Raw genomic sequence first — 14,590 nt, forward strand, 5'->3', positions numbered from 1 at the left:
AAGGCATTTGGATGTATCTGGAAAGCGGAGGGAAGCAGGAGAGAAGGAGGCTATGAGGTGTTATTCAGAAGGTCTATGCCTTCTGCTCAAACCCCCCCCTCAACCGATGGGACAGAGAACAGACCCTCAGCCTGTGATTTACACCCTGGGTCCAGCCTCCTTCTATAGACTCACCTCTTCTACTTTCCCTGCCAACCCGCACATACTGTAGCCATAGCCATGCCCACTACTCCCCAAACACATCTATCTGACCTTTCTGCTTCTAGGCTTTCCTTAACATGCTGGCCTCTCCATCCTGCCACCATCTTGAATAACATGGAATTCAGGGACTTCCACATTCTGACCTAATGAAGTCATCTGCATCCTTGTCTTAGGATCTGACAAATCAGGGGATGTCTCCGTTTTTGGGCAGACCTTTAATAATTTTCATCACAATGACTTGGAAACTTCAGGAGACCAAAAGACAAAGAGCAGTCAAAATGGTTGCATTTTTGCCGTTATCCTCCATTATCCACACTGCTTCCACACCTTTGCTTGAAGATGGGATTCATCAGTTGTCCGGATGGTTCTGAGCCCTGAGCTGTCTTGGAGATGGTGAGTGGTTGACAGGGAGAGGCTTGCTTCTGGCAGATGAGGCTTTCACCAGAAAGGGTGTGTTCTGACTCACATTTTCATTTTTCCAAAGGCTTAGTGGTTCTTCGGGGGATCACCAGTCATAACTTCTTCACCCCTCTAGAAATCCCGGGAGGTAAGTTTTCCTCTTCTCTATAGAGATGTAATAGACAAAACCAGTACATGAAAGGCTTTTAGCAGGCAGTTTGTAGACATGACATGCTTTTCTCCATTGGTGCAGTGGGGAAGGGGCACAAAGAGAGTGGGGCACATTGGTAAAGAGCACAGACCACATCCCAGCCTCTTCACACCTTGGCTTCTGCTGATATGGGCAAACTGTTACATGGGGGACCAGATAGACGCCTTTCCCGCAAACCTTTTTGAAAGCTGGTATAGGCTTCCTGTGGTGTCTTGACCAGCCTGACTTGGCTCACTCCCACTTCTGAGTTTGTAACTGTTGTCACTTCTTCCCGAAATACCTGTTTGGACATTCCTGGCAAGTACAGTCTAGTCATCCTTTGAAGTCTGACACCAGCCCTCACCTCCACCCTGAAGCCTGCCTGATTACCCCAGTTCTTGGAGATCCTAGAGAATGCCAGCTCTCTGTGGTGCTTTTTAGCCATCCTCATTTTCTTTTTCCTACTGGAATGGCACATTTAAAGGTTTAAAAAAAAATACTCTCCCAAACTACGGCAGGTCTTTCCTATTTCATAGCAAAGTGTATGATGAAGTCATTTCCTGGCCTTAGACCATGTTAAGCTCTTTGAGGGCCAGGTCACGGTCTTCCTCATTCTTGAGTCCCTCCCATGTCCCTCTACCAGACTTGAGCCTCCTGTGTGTATTGCACACAGGAGGTGCTCAATAAATGTTTGAATCAAATCAGACAGAACGAACCCTCCCAGTCAGCCAAGATTTCTCCCTTTAGCCCAGAGGTGTGCCAGCCTCCTGTAGATTTGTAGCGTTTGCTCTGCTGTGCCTTTCTCTCTGACCATCACGAGATGGAAGAGAAGGAGGTTAAGTGAGGACAAGCAGCTCTAAAGGCACCTTCTCCCACTGCTGACGGAGCCATCTGGAGCATGAATTTGGGGGAGTGCTTGGTTCTAACAGCCCTGCTCAGTCCCATGCAGCCGCCTCCATCCTGCCCCAATCAGGAGCCATAAGCTGTGACTTTTCTGTTAAACACAATTCCCTTTCTCAGCCTTTTTGGCATGTCTCTCCCTGATCGGCCCGTCAGCCTGTTTCAGTATTTCTATCCGTGACACCTTCATTGATTTTCCCTATTTTTCTGTCTGTAGCTTATTACAATCCCATCTTCTTGCACATAACGATGTGTAAACATGGGGAGCACTACGTCCCAAATTCCAGGTCATTTGAGTTTTGGAGTCTTTATACACTATGGCATTCTTGGCCTTTTCCTGTGGATGGAGATGATGAAAATCAATTTGTCTCTCATCACCACTTCCAAAATATCTCAGGCCATGCCAACAGAGGTATCCAGTGGCACATGAAAGCCCATGGAGAGATTACCTCTTCAGCTTCCCCAAGTGTTTATTGCCGAGCTATTGAAATGCCCCTCGCATATTCCTCGATCCGCCTCCCTGATGGAAACGAAAGGTCCTCTGAAGTGGACTTGACGCTTCAGAGTTTGTCCCTTGGTAGTCAGCTACTTCTGTACAGAAGTCTGCATTTTTCTTCCATGAACTCATGTAGCCCTCACAGTGCCCTGGGGCTGGGCTGATGCCTTTACACCCATTTTATTGATGTTGAAACAGGATCAAGAAGTGAGTTCGTGCAGTTTTCTCAGTGAGCCACCAATGGCTTCTACGTGGGCCCAGGGCTCACGCCAAACCTAACACGCTTGCCGTTCTGCATGTGTTAGTGAAAAGGGGCACAGATGTCATTTCTACTGGCAGGCTGAGGTTTGGGCCAGCCACTTTTGCAGGGCCCCAGCCAGGGCTCTGAGTGACATGTGCCCCTGGGAGAGAGCCCTCACACCTGGGTGGTGGGAGGTTGTCTAATGAGGTGGTGAGGAGGGTCACAGGAGACAGCTCTGGAATGTCTGAACAAAAACGCAAATGAAGTCAGAACAGCCTTTTGATCACCCCTGAAGACCCCTGGGGACTGTCGGAATGAGGTTGGTGCCCATCTGCCTCAAACGGGACAGGTGCCATGGCCTGGATCCCAGGGGGCACAAGGGAATGAGTTTCTAGTGTCAGTTCGGACTCCAGCCTTGCCTGTCCCTGGGGCAGAGCCTCTAATAGGAGCCACGGGTATTTTTAGTCTCACGTGTGCAGGCACAGGACAAGGAGAGCTGGATAGGAACAGCTAATAAGCCATGGTCTTTATTAAGTTGGGAAGGGTGAAATGAGGGGGAGGACAGGGAGCCTAGTGGAACTTTTGCACATGCCTCATTTTCTGAGAACTCTTTTTCCATAATTCACCAAGAAAGATTGAGGTCAGGGTGATTATGCATAGCCCCAGTTAGAGAAGCCGGAAAGTGGAACATGCTTACCTCCTGCAGCCTGCACGTCCCCTCCCAAACGTCCTGCTCTGCCCTCTGGGTGACCAGGTGGGGCAGGAGGGATTCAGCTTTGGGGCTTGGCTATCAAGCCTCCCCGGTGGGGGTGACCCAGAAGGACCAGATGAGAAGCCCATTCCCGAAGGAAAACTTGCAACCTCAGAAGAGAGTTGAGCAGGTGTCAACTACTATCCTGATTTCACAGAGGAGGAAATGCGGGTTCAGAGAGGTGCAGATATTTGTGCAAGGCCACATGGGTGGGAAGTAGGGGAGCTGGGCTTCAAGCTCAGCATCCTAGATCAAGGTCTACCACTGTTTTGTATTACATTGGTCTTTTCCCAAATGATAGTCAGTCATGTCTAAGACTTATTATCCATTTTATTTAACCACATTTTTTTCTATGCCAACTCTGTGTCAGGAGCTCTATCACTGGGATGAGGCAGTGAAGGTGATACAGTTGCTCTCAAGATCTCTGGGCTTAGCGAGGGCAGCATAGAAGCCAGTTCCAGCCAAACCTCAGCGTGGGCCAGTGTGCAAGTTTGTGCTGCGGGGAGAGGCAGACTGGGAAGTGAAACTGGCAAGTTTCCAGCCTTTGGTATTGAGCATGAGGACACTCAAAGCTCTGCTCACACAGTCAGTCCCCTTCTGTGCAGCATCTTCTGGGGTGGGTGAGACTGGTGGCAGTGGCCAGGGAGGGGCAAGGGTGTCCTTAGCCTTTCTCCAGTCCTGTGGCTCTGAGCACCATGATGCCTGTGGCCTGGGGCAGGACTCAGTGAGTGAGTGCTTGGCAAAGCTGCCATGAAGATAGTATCTGGTTCCTGCTGCTGTCCGCCACTCCTTTCCTTCCCTACCACATCTTTAGGGTTCGAGAGCAGAAGGAGACAGTGAAAACATTGATTTGGGATGAAAAGCATCAGAGTGAGTTCTTTGTACCTCTCTGTCTCAGTCTAGAGCCAGCCATGGCATGTGCTTCTGTCCATCCATTTATCCACCCCAAATCCATGCTTTCACAGGGTCTTTCATATCTGTCCATCCATTCCATCTCTCCACCCATCCAGTCACTCTCTCATCCATCCGTCTCACTTAGCTATTTGTTCACCCATGCCTCTGTCTCTACCTGAACATCACCCCTCAGTCTCTCCGCCACCCCCATTCTTCTATCCCTTCCGTCTAACTTGTTCCACCCATCCACTCATTCATCTGTTCACCCGTTTGTGCCCCCACTCCATCCATTACCAATTTTTTCGTACCATCTGGAACCAGACACTGTGCTCCAGGCCTTGTGTCTGGTGTTGTGGGGACACAGAGATGAATGGGTCTCTCTCATAGTTGACCCGGGAAACAGTGTACGGATCCACTTATGAAGGGAGAAGTGGAACCAAGATAGTCCTGAGAGGCTGAAAGAGAAGAGAAGGGGCTGTAGGAGGATCAACCAAGATACTTAGACTCTGCATTTTGGGAGGATAATAATGGAAAGAGAGAGAGAGAGAACTGGGTGGAGGACAAGGAAGACAGGAAAGGAGAAAGGAAGGAAGGGAGAGAAGGAGTAAGGGTGGGATGGAGGGAAGGAAGGAAGGAAAGAAGAAAGGAAGGATAAATGTGTGTTGGGCACCTACTCTGTGCTGGACCCTGTGCTAGGTGTTTTCACTAGTCTTACTTACTTATCCCAGCAACTTTTTGAGGTGATTCCCTGCATTTTAGAGATGAGGAACTAGGACTCAGTGCACCATGTGAATAAAACCTGAAGAGCAGGGCTAGGTTGAAAGTGCTTGCTAACACTGAGCATCAGAATGGGAGCCTGAAGCAAACAGGTCCGGGACAATTGAAAAGCATGCCATTTGACAGTTAACTTCTGGACTGTTGCCTGAAAGTGTGTTTGGGTAGGAACCACTCCTATGGTGACCAGTTAGAAGGAGGTGCAGGGCCACGCACAGTTGTTGGAGTTAGATGCCAGGTTGTACCTGTATGATGTGGAATTGGAGCATGCCTTGGTGGTTCTGCCAGGTCCAGGGTCCTTCTGGAAGATTCCTGGCTCTGGATTCTTTCTGTCAGGACACACCAAGCACCTTAGGCAGGGCTGTAGGCATTTGTACACCAGTCTAGTGTCCAGCTTTGCTTTACTTTTCCAGTCGGAGCTCTCCTCCTGGGGAGACTCAGCATAGCCCTAGGCAGGAGAGCTCAGCTTCACCACCCATCTGCTAGGGCTGCAGCCAGGAGTCTATGAGCCCTAGCCCCAGGCCCCTCTGGCACCCAGGATGTACGGTTTCCCACTGACATATCGCTCCTGGCACTTTCTGGATCCATACCCAGTTCTTGTTGTTTGATGCCACCAAATTGTTCCCTGATCACCTGATGAGTAACTGTAAGTGTTGACAACCGCTGTCCCAAGGCCGGAGTATTTCCAGATGGTTAGGTAGGTGGCCCAAGCAATCACGGGCTCTAGCGACAACTCAGGGAGAGGGGTTCGGGCGGGGTGAAGTGGCCCTGCAGTTTACCAGACAGAGGCTCTCTAACCCCTGCAGAGCTTGTGGAGGGGGGGGGGGGTTGTCGGTGGCTGGGTGAGGGGCACTGCAAATTAGAGATTCTAGAATTACACAGGCCTCATTCACGTGAGCCCCTCTGTGTCTTACGGACTTGTAGGTCTTCATTTCTCTGAAGTCAGGCTGTCTGTCTGCCCTTGCCTACCCTGGAAAGCAGAGTTTGGGGGAAGGGAATGCAGACACCCAGGTATCGGTGCTGGGCCCCGGGGCCCCACAGTGGCTGGAAAGGGGGGATGTGTGAGGAGAGTGGCTGCTCGAGGCCCCAGTTACCTCAGCCGTCCTTCTTCCCCAGCTTTCCCCCTCGGCATGACCAGGCCACCCCTCTGCCAGCTCAGCTGTCCTCCCTCCTCACCATGTAATCCCTGCCAGGAAGAGAGGGGGGAAACATGAGCCAGCCTTCTCCCACTGCATCCTGCCTTCCTGTCCTCCGTCCAGCCAGGAGGGATGAAGGGAGGGGGCTGGGGACAGGGAAGGGCAGGCTCCAGGGAAGGCTCCCAGGCTCAGTGGCCTCCTAGATGCACGAAAACTACAAAACTCAGGCCTTTCCCCTAAGCCCACATGTGCAGGGCCTGCCCTCGGCTCTGCTAGCATCTGGACACCTGTGAGGCCAGTTTAGTCCAGCAGAGCCTCTCCTGCCTCCCCTTGGCTTTGCCTTCCCCTTCACCTCCCTGGGTCTAAGGTGGGGAGGCCCTGCTGGCTGTCTTTACTTTCCTCCTAAAAAGGTCACCTACGAACGAGGGAGTTCAAGTCCCAGCATTGCGAGGCAAGTCAGAGCCTCAGTCTCCTGATTTGTAACCTGGCAGCAATCATGCCCGCTGCCCAGGGCAGAAGACAAAGTGAGGTGGTGCAGAGTGTGGCCCAGCACGTGGCCGGCATGTGACCGTGACGGTCCATGAACAGAGCCAGTCTGGTCCCCGAACCTGGGACACAACCTCAGATAGGCAACCACTCACCTCGTTATCAGGGCACCTCTGGGACTCTGGATGGGAGGAGCAAGGACAGAAACAGCCCCCGTTGTGCACCTCTTGGTGGGATCTCAGGAACATCAGGCGGTGGTGTGCGTACTGTGTATTTGTGCGCGGGGACTCTGCTGTCAAGACCATGCCATTTATCTGCGTTCTCCTAGACCCCCACAGCGGGTGTTCCCTTAAAGCAACTCCAGTTGTGCGTGCATGTGTGTAACAAAGCCACTTTGGGTCCCCCACAGATGCTGTGGGGCCCTGGAAGAGTCGTGTCCCTTCTCTGGGACAATGGATGTGTTGATTCCTGCCTGACACAGCTGTTCTGGGGTCAGCAGCTGGCCTCCTGCATGGCACATGCGGTAACGAGGGATCCCGTGACATCCATTCCCTTTCTCCCTATCAGGTGCTGAGGTTTTCCCCAGGTTGCCTTGGGGTCTGCTCCAGGGAAGAAGGGACCCCTCCCTTCTTGGCCAGAACAGGGGCGTGGGGAGCCCTGGCTTCTCAGGAGACACTGATGCAGACTGAGGTGAGGCAGGGCTGGCCTAAGGTCGGCAGCACAAGGTCACTTCTGACCCCACCCTGCTGGTCTGGGAGAAATATGATGGGGGGCTTTAGGGCACTCCAACCAGCCTAGGTTCTTCTCCCCCAGCTCCTGGTAGGAAACGCAGGGTGGAGGCCTTAACCATATCTCTCAGTGAGAGAGGTCAGGGCTGGCCTGTGTCCACAGAGGACCCCTAGCTCCCAGTGCTGCAACTGGGACAAGCCTACTGGTGCAAGGCTTTCCTCCTCCCCTTGCCCTTTCCTTGAGGCGGGGAGTCTGGCCCCTGGAGTGGCTATTGAGCAAGCGGGAGTAGGGAGCTTGCCTTCTCTCACAGGGTTACCTGAGGCAGGCTGGGCTGGGGGCTGGGCCAGGCCCTGGAGCACAGTGATGACAGGGACCTGTTGGTGGCAGGACAGTTTGCACTCCCCAGGTGGTGGCTGAAAAGCTGCCACTGGGGGAGGAGCCTGTGATGACATATGCCTCTGGCCAAGGCCTGACAGCCATCTGTTTCCAGCCACCAGCCGGGAGGCCTCCAGGGAGGGAGAAGACAGGGAAAGAAATAGAAAGAGAAACAGGGGACAGAGAGAGACAGAGACAGGGACACAGAGGCAGAGATAGGGACACAGAGGCAGAGAGAGACAAATAGGGAGACACAGAGACAGAGGGACAGAGATAAGAGGAAAAACCCATAAAAGCAAGAGAGAGAGAAAGAGGCAGAAAGAGAAACAGGGGACAGAGAGAGACGGAGACAGGGACACAGAGGCAGAGATAGGGACACAGAGGCAGAGAGAGACAAATAGGGAGACACAGAGACAGAGGGACAGAGATAAGAGGAAAAACCCATAAAAGCAAGAGAGAGAGAAAGAGGCAGACAGAGAAATAGAGGGACTGAGAGACAGAGACAGGTAAAGAGAGACAGAAGGGGAGAACAATAGGAGCAGAGGAGCAAAGAGAGTGAGAGAGAGGGGTGGTGGGGGGAATGAGAGGGGTATGGGAGAGAGGGAGAAGTAGAGAGACAGGGGAAGATGGACATGGAGAGAGACACAGGGAGAGAGGCAGAGAGAGACAAAGAAATTCTGGAGACATAAACAGGGGGGTGCATGCTGGGGTAGCTGGGGTTGGAGAGGGGAGAGAGACCAAGGCTTCTGATCAGGCTCCCGGTGGAAGGAGAACCCTCATAAACCAAGGTCGTTTTAGCTCAGCACATGGAGAGGAAGAAGTTGCACTTGACCCTGGGCTCCTGGCTTCAGGGTCCTGACGGTGGATCTCAGGTGTTAGTATGCAGCAGAATCACTGGGGGCACATTCAAGTTCAGGTGCCAGGCCCATCCCCAGAATCTGATTCTCTGGTCAAAGGCCAGGAATCTGCATTTCCATCAGATTCTATTGTGGGGTCACACTAATCACAGATATACTGCACCAGGAGGAGTTAGAAGTCAGTCCCCTTGTCCCCTCCCTGCGTCCCCCCACTCGCTGTGGGCCCTGGATGGGCAGCGACCAGGGCTCCGAGGGAACTTCCTCCACAGTCTTGGAGGCTTCCCACATCCCTTGTTTCACCAGCCAGTGATCCTAGGAAGGGTTGGGGCCCTCTGTCTCCCCCTGGATGGTCAGGCAGAGAGGCACCTTGGAGGTCATGATTCAGTTCCAGCCACTCTGTGCAGGTGAGGAAACTCAGCGGCTAGGCCAAGGCAATAAAGGTGATATGACACATTAATTTCTCAAACTCCTGCTATGGCCCAGGCTCTGTGCTGAATATTCTTTCAACTTATGGCTTAAACAGGGGAAAGGTCATCACTGTCTCCACCTTAAAGGTGAGGAAATGAAGCCCAGAGATACAAGTAACCTTCCTAAGGGCACACAGCTAGTAAATGGCAGAACCTGGACCAGACTCCACGTCTGTCTTACCCGAAAACCCATGCTCAAGTCCCAGCTTCTTCCCTATTTCTATTAATGGCTCTACTGCCTCTCAGGCTGAGATCCCAAACACAGCTATCTTGGTTCCTCCCCTGACCCCATCCAATCATTGTCACGGGCCTGCCTGGGCCAGCTCATGGCAATCTTCAGTTACTACAGTTTCCCACTGTAATATCTCGTCCCCAGTTCAGCCTTTGTATCTTTAGCGCAGACCCAGGTGGTACTCTTCCAACTCAATTTTCCCCCAGACTTGTTACCTATATCCCTGGAAGTGAGGAGGAAGACAGACAGGTAGCTGTCTTTCCAGGCTAGGAAACAGAGCCTGGGGCTGACTCTCGTGCTAACACTTTGTGAGAGCGAGGTGGGGTTGGGCTGCAATTCCAAGGCAGCAAGAGTGAGCGAGATAGCGAAGGACGATTCAGGAAGCAGTGCTGCTCGGCTGGCCACAGTCCCAGGAAATAGAGCCCGTTTGTTCAGGCACTGGGTTGGGTCCAGAAAAAAATTAGTGGGATGTCATCCCTTGAAATGGTGTATTTCAGCAGCTCATAGAACCCAGGACACAGTTTACTTACTATTGCTGATTTATTACAAAGGATATTTTATAAACTTTTTTTTTCCTAACATTTATTTTTTATTTTTGAGACAGACAGAGCATGACAGAGCATGAACGGGGGAGGGTCAGAGAGAGAGAGGGAGACACAGAATTCGAAACAGGCTCCGAGCTGTCAGCACAGAGCCCGACGCGGGGCTTGAACTCATGGACCGCGAGATCATGACCTGAGCCGAAGTCGGACGCTTAACCGACTGAGCCACCCAGGCGCCCCTACAAAGGATATTTTAAAGGATAGGAGTGAACAACTGGGTAAAGAGATTACATACGGTGAGGACTAGGGGCGCCTCTGTGGCTCAGTTGGTTGAGCGTCCGACTTCGACTCAGGTCATGATCTCATGGTTTGTGGGTTCAAGCCCTGCATTGAGCTCTGTGCTGACAGCTCAGAGCCTGGAGTCTGCTTTGGATTCTGTGTCTCCCTTTCTCTGCCCCTCCCCTGCTTGTGCTCTGTCTCTCTTTGTCTCTCAAAAAGAGATAAAAATGTTTAAAAAAAAAAAGATTAAAAATGTATATAGGGTGAGGACTTGGAAGGGTCCCAAATGCAGGAACTTCTGTCTCTATGAAGTTGGGGTGCACCATCCTCCTGGCACATAGATGTATTCACTGACCTGGAAACTCTCCAAACCCCATGCTTCTGGGCTTTTTATGGAGGCTTCATCACATAGTCATGATTGATTATTAACCCATTTCCTTGCTCCATTCCCCTCTCTGGAGGATGGCGGCTGGGGCTTAAGCTTCTAATCATGGCTTGGATTTTCTGGTGACTAGCCCCCACCCAGGAGTCCACCAAGCGTCACCTCCTCCTAGCCTCCTATCACCCAGGAAATTACAAGGTTTTGAGGAGCTCTGTGTTGGGAACTGGGCTCAAAGACCAAATATGAGCAGACACTGGAGGCAGAAACTAATATATGTATTTCAGGATTTCACAGCCTGGAAGTATGAAAAACCCAGTGGGACACCCATGGGTCTGCTTCACAGACCTATCTGACTAGTGACACATCCTGGAAGGGGACTGACTCTCTGGCTCCAAAGGTAGCAGCTGGCAGACTTTGTGCTCTAGCTACTGAGGAAGGATTTGCAGGGAGCTGTCATACATCAGATCACGGGACTCTGCTCAGACCCTCCTGATGGAAGTGCAGGACCTGGAAGTATGGGGCTCCGGTGTGCTCTGGGGCTGCACTGTGGGGCTGCTCTAGACAGAGGACCTTAGGGCCTGTAAAAGTGTCTGTGCTTTCAAACTGTTGGGGTGCTCTGACATGACCTGGCTGGGTCATGGATGGAGGAAGCCATGAAGCCCATGACCATGGGACTTCCTGTCGGCCCAGCTGTCCACCTCAGTGTGAGGAGGAAGTTGAGGACTGAGAAAGGCTGTCCCGGTGTGAGACAACCAGGAGGGGAGCTGCCGGGTGGCTCTTGGCTCCCGGGAGATGAGTCCAGCCAGAGCAGGGAGAAGCGGAGGTGACATTGTCTTGACCTTCAAGACAAGGCAAGAACACATTCTGGATCTGCTTTTAGCAAAGCGGGCCTTCCCGTCTCCTGAATGGCTTTCTCTCTGACTGGTATCCAGTTAACTCCCATCATAAAATCATTTGTTTCTTCACTGAACTCAACTGCTCTTGAGGTGGACTGCCGAGTATTCATATCTGATAGATTTCCACAGAGGTGAGTGCACTCTCTACTTTCCCCTTGGACTTGTTCCTTCTTAGCAAAGCACATCTTATTGCTACATGTCTATCAAGAGGTCATCACCTCCACCACTGTCACCATTTTCCCCTCCACCTCCAATACCATCACCATCTCCACCACCATCCCCATCACCGTCACCGTCACTCATCCACCACCATCACCAGTACTACCAACACCAACCTCACCACCATCACCCCCTCCATTGCCATCACCATCTCACCTCCATTTCTACCACCGACATCACCTCCACCACCTTCACTCTTACCCTCACTACCAAAAGAATTTGTCTTACGTCTCAGAGACCATCAATCTTCAAAGTTGCAGGTAATGAAAGAGGCGGGCTGTATAGTAGCCAGAGGAGCACAGACCATGGATTCAGAGCAACAGCCCTTTTCCTCCTCTTCATGTGCTTCTTCTTGGGAGTTCTGGTCAGACACTGTGCTGGGGTGATAGCCTGGCCTCTCCCTCTACCCACTCCTCCAGCCCTGATGCTTGTCACTCACATGATTCAGGTGTCAGGCAGTGCAGTAGCTCTTGGGCTCTGGGGCCCAGCTCCCTCTCTGGCCGGTTTGCAGGGTACGGGTCCACCAGGCTGTTGACAGCTGCTATCTGTTCTGATTGCTCAGCTCCTGTGCGGTGTGGATCATTAAGTATTTTACATAACACCAATGCTGCCCTAGGCTAACCGTGCCTCAGTTCTTGTTACTTATTGATGAGGCTGATGGTGATTTCAGTCATGGGAAAGCTCTTTAGTCACTATTCCATGGCTTCTGGAGGACTGAAATGCCTGGGTAAGTGGGTCAAAGATCTTAAGTAAAAATAGAGCCAGTGCATGTTAAAAAGATGGAATTTGGGGACTGGAAAATAAGTTCTGAGCACAAGAAGAGGTTTTTAACTACTGCCGACTAGATCAGGTATGATTTTTCAGGCTCTCTGTGCTATTTTCACAAAAAGTTTTGCAACTTATTTGCCTCTAACGTGAACACACTCCTCCCCAAACCGCACACAGCCTTTCCTCCAGGGGCCAGGAGTAGGGGGAAATGGGGAGTGCTAATGGGTACAGGGTTTTGGTGTGTGTGTGTGTGTGGGGGGGGGGGGGTGATGGCAATATTCTGGAATCAGATAGCAGTGATTGTCAATATATTAAAAATAATTGTAAAGTTTCACTGTACACTTTAAAAGGGTGACTTTTAGAAGTGAGTTATATCTGTTTTTAAAAAGAAGAATTAAAAAAGGTGCATCTGTTTGAGAATGGGGTCGCCAGTGAGGAATCAGAGACAGGAGACAGAGGGAGAGGAGCCAGATCCTGTGATCCCGCTTGAGCCCCGATATCCGGTTGTGCCAGAAGTCAGACTACCTTGGAATGTTTCAGTTACATGAGCCAACAGATTCTCTGTTTCTTAGGTCAGGGTAGATCAGGTTTTCCGTCACTTACCCCCAAAGGATCCCGGGCCGGCACACATGCCCTCTGCCCTCCTGGGGGCCGGGCCCTGCAGGCAGCACTTTTTTCTCCCGTCCCCCACCTCTGCCCCTGCTGGTCCTCGTTCAGGCTTCTCCCGTTTAAAAAACAGTTCTCCCCTCATTCTACTTTACACCTTTTTCTCTTCCCCATTTCACTCACACCTCCCAAAGGGTGGTCCACATGTGCTATTCTGCTTCCTGGCGGTCCCTTTTCCCTCCTCACCCTCTGCCTCTCTGGCCTGCCTTCGGTGGGCACTCTACTGCCCTCCTGTGGCCAAGCCTCACCACATCCTCCCTCCACCAGGGTGGGCTCTGACCTCTGCTCCTCTGCTTCCTGGAGGTCCCTTCATTGATTACTCATTCCCGGATGCTTGTGCCTTCCCCGACTCTGGGCTGGGCCTCTGCCCTGATCATCTCCCTCTCCCTGGGCTGCTGCCTCCATGCTCAGGACTTACAACTACACGTTACAGACTTATAACTGCATGTCAGACTCGTCCTCCTCCAAACCCCTTCTTCTGAGGCACCCTCATGGGCCAGCACCCTTTCCTCCTCTTCATGTAGTCCCCCAGTCACATCATGCCATGTCCTTTTTAAGTATTCCTGGTGCCCTTGCTCTCTCTGCGTCCCCACCGCCGTGGCCCCTTGTCCTGCTCGCTGGTCACTTTGTGTTCTCCCCTCTACTGTTCTTCCCTCCACCTTGACTTCTTGATGTGCTCAGGCTTAAAACACAAATCTAAATATGCTACTCCCTGCTCAAACACACATGGGATCAAGTCCAAGCCCATGGCAGGATACCTGAGCCACCAGGCACTGGCTTCCACCTGCTTCTCAGATGTATTCTTGGTCGTCTCTACTTGGGCTTAGGCTTCCCCAACCCAGAACTGATGTTTTGTTGCCATGGGGACCCCACTGCCCCCACATCTCTCTGCACGTGGTGCCCTCCTTCCCTCAGCCCCCTCTGAAGGTATTACTACTCCTCAAGACTGGACCAGGTGATACCTTCTTGGGGATGCTTTTCTGGGCTTACCATCCCATGTCTGTTCTCTCTCCACTTCCACTCAGTCCAGGCCACGTGCTCTTCCTGGTTTCCATAAATGGTTGGGCTTATCTCTGAGAGAGTGTTTGTCAGTTGTTCAAGTGTTTTTCACATTTATGTGTACCGCGTGCTTCTGGAGGGCAAGGCTGTGTGCCTAGTATGGTGCCGGGCACAAACCAGCAGCTTAACCGAGTTTAATGAAAGAACAAGGTGAACCATAACAGCTAATTCTCCCTGGCTGCCCACCATGTGCCAGGTACTGCTCTAAGACCGCATCATATATGACTCATTGAAACCCCACAACAACCCTATAGAGTGGGCACCACTCCATGAAAAGTTCCCATTTCACAGATGCGGATAGTGAGGCACAATGAGGCTAAGAGCCTTGCCCAAAGATGTGCAGCTAGATTCAAACCTGGCTCCAGGGGCTGGCCTGTACCCACCACACTGTGCTGGTTCTGCAAATCACTGACTTCTGCCCTGATCCTCTCCACTCGGAATGCCAGTGCCCACTCACGTCCTCCACGTTGCCGAGGACCCAGCTCAGGCCCCACTCTACCTCTGCACAAGCAGTGCTCAGCCACCTGGAGCTCCCTGGCACAGCAGGAAGGAACCCTTTACATATACCATTCATTGGAACAAGTCTCAGCACCCCCAGAGCTCATTCAGGCTCCAGCCCAAGTAGGGCTGGTGACATATGGACCCATCAGA

The 14,590-nt window shown here is 51.9% G+C and overlaps 1 long non-coding RNA gene across 1 annotated transcript; it reads right to left on the reverse strand.

The window, feature by feature from the left end:
• Positions 1 to 399: 399 nt before the first annotated feature.
• LOC131511349 (uncharacterized) lies at positions 400 to 11,996 on the reverse strand. Its single transcript, XR_009261477.1, has 3 exons — positions 11,886 to 11,996; positions 4,381 to 4,527; positions 400 to 765 (listed from the first exon to the last, which is right to left on the reverse strand). It is a non-coding gene; the product is annotated as an uncharacterized LOC131511349 (long non-coding RNA).
• Positions 11,997 to 14,590: the final 2,594 nt, after the last annotated feature.

Source organism: Neofelis nebulosa, chromosome 5 (genome assembly GCF_028018385.1).
Source record: "Neofelis nebulosa isolate mNeoNeb1 chromosome 5, mNeoNeb1.pri, whole genome shotgun sequence".
In the NCBI taxonomy this organism is placed as follows: domain Eukaryota; kingdom Metazoa; phylum Chordata; class Mammalia; order Carnivora; family Felidae; genus Neofelis; species Neofelis nebulosa.